We start from the raw sequence: 2,747 nt of genomic DNA, 5'->3' as shown, positions 1-2,747 counted from the left end.
CTTATTAGTTAATTTATACTTATAGCTGCTGATGCCGTGGGATGTAGTGCCGTGGGTGTCTTCTGTTTCATCAGGGATGTCCAGGCCTCCTGGCCTTCGTATGGTCCTCCTGACTTCACTCGTCTGAGCCTTCCTCTTGAGTGTGCCTGCTGACGAGGCCCTCCTCCGTCTCAGCCTTCCTGTTGAGTGTCGTCGTCTGTTCTTCTAAATTCCCTCTCTGTATTTTTCTCCCACTTCTCTTTTGGGGCGTTACCTTATTTTTAAATCTCTTCTCTGATTGGTTATCGATGTCCGAAGACTCCCGAGGCAGGCGTCCCCCTCCTCAGGGCCGAGGATGTGTAACAAAAGTTTGACTTGTCCAGGAAGGGCCTGCACCTGGTTAATTTGATTCTGGTCCCTCGTCCCAAACTATCATTTTTGTTAGAATACTTAAAGGTTAGCCAATCTAATTTTCTCAGGGGCCTCTGGTAATGTGACAAACCCAATAGGGATTTTCATATCCGGGGACTCAGTAAGAGACTCCTACCCTAACCAGGTATCGGGGACAGATAGCAAAAAACCTTAATAAACGACATATTGTTGAAATCATGGCTAATTCCTCGATACATAGCAGTTACCCTTAACTGTTTTTTGTATTGGCTCCTGAAGGTGAACTATATACATGAGCTATGGATATTGTGATGAATATTACATTTAATAAATCATGAGCAACCTTTTTTTATGACAGGCATTAACTCACTTTCTTATATGAATTCTTAATTTTAGTAATTTCACGTCAATAGAATAACCCTATCGACTGTGATTGTCACTGACTCCTCATATTTAAAAAAAAATAAATTGGGTGCGGTGTGAAATCGAAGATGATTAAAGTGAAACTTTCAGAAAGTCGAGTTCATTAAATAAGTTGCTATAATATCCCTGTCACGTTCCTTACTTAAGCACGTTATTTCAGATTAGTACAGATGTTTTTGTTAAAACGAATTCAGCAGCTAGACTGTGAAACACCTGAAAAGTACGTTTCGAGACCAGAACTTTGGACGCAAGGAACATTAAATTTCATTTTGAATATAAGAAGATGGTCAGGGTTGCGGTCAAAAAATTACAAATAGTAATATATTCTAACAAATAGATTTATTGTCAATCTCTGTTTGACCTATCGCTTTGAACAGCCCTGATGAAGCCCTGCAAAGTGGGGCGAAACGTCGGACATGGTTAAAAACTATTTGTTCTTTTTTACTGTAACCCTGACCATCTTCTTATATTTAAAGTTATTCGGTCAACTGTATATAAATTTCATTTTATTTTGCATTTCCGATGGAAACTCAGATTCTTTCAAATTTTTCACTGCTCTTCCCCTTCTGATGTATTTTTTTTTGTCTCTGGTTCGGAGCTTGCGGAACTACAGCAAGCACAACAAGGAGCTTCATGGAGGAAGTCAGTGTGATATCAAGGATGTAGCGAAACGGCAGAAGGTGTAATCCTAGACTCCGTGAAAATCATCCACCAGCACATGCATGGTAACTAATAAGGATGGTGATTTCTCAGGGAAAGGCATATATTGGACATTTTATATCTACATTGTTTTATGTATCTTATAATTCTGTATTTATTTCCTTTAATACACATATTTATTACTTGTATATGTATATATACAATAGCGAAGGTTTTAACATTAAAATAATAGAAAAATTAAACACACCTATAAAGTTCAATAAAAAGGTATAAAAAATAAAATATTTAAGGGAAAAAATAATAACAAATAAAAAAATCATGTATAATTTTAGCACATAGTTTAAAATTTTTATAATGTGATTATTTATATTGTTTTATGCTCTGACTATATTAATAAGCTTTAAAAAATTGATCTTTGCTAGTTATAAGTATGGTGTGTATGAGGCAACCCAATGAGGTTGAGCGTGCTGCTTGCATGTAGGTACGTTATTACGAATTAGAGAACAGTATATATTATTTAAAAATATGTCGTATTTACAGATTATGAACAGTGCTCCATCTTCCCCACGGGAAATAACATCCGACCTGAATTCAGAGAAACATATCTTACGCCAGGCCGTTACAGAACATACAGAATGTCCTCCTGCGAAACGACGTCGTACAGCCCAAAGAAAATCAGCCTTATCTCTATTCTCCAGATTATAACCACTACTGTTCAGATGAATCTACTGGTACTGCAACAAATCCCCAATTTCCTGAGGTACGTGACACGACGGATGACGACACAACCACGTCCACTACCGCAGATATGGGACTCGATCCTTCAGATCTTGTCGACTTCTTTCAAAATACAAACTCACCGATTGGAAGAGGTGGACTCGGATTCTTTTTCAAACATTTACAATACCGCTTCCAACGGTTCTTTATCCACGACATTTGGAAGCCAGGACAACGTACTAGCCCTAGAGGATTTGTTGAGGAAATCTTTAGGCGACTTCCTCAATACAACAGACCAGACGGATTCTGGTTCGCGTGGTTGCATGACAATAAACGCTCCACTCACATACACGTCGTCCACGACTGCGCCTATAGTAACCGATCCTGCCGTTGCGGGCCCATCGCTGACTTATCGTCTAGATACGGACAAACAAACTACACCTTACAACGTTACCGCAGACGACTCCGACGACGAGGAACTATCGCTTCCGTCGCGGCCTATCTCGAAAATCTCCAATCGTATTCAGCATTGGATGGACGAACGTGGTGTGGAATCAACATCGGAGGTCTCGAATCCC

This window comes from Halyomorpha halys, unplaced genomic scaffold (assembly GCF_000696795.3).
Source record: "Halyomorpha halys isolate HHAL.00 unplaced genomic scaffold, Hhal_1.1 Scaffold408.1, whole genome shotgun sequence".
NCBI lineage: Eukaryota > Metazoa > Arthropoda > Insecta > Hemiptera > Pentatomidae > Halyomorpha > Halyomorpha halys.
The sequence above is the reverse complement of the archived record's forward strand: the minus strand, read 5'-3'. Positions refer to the sequence as shown.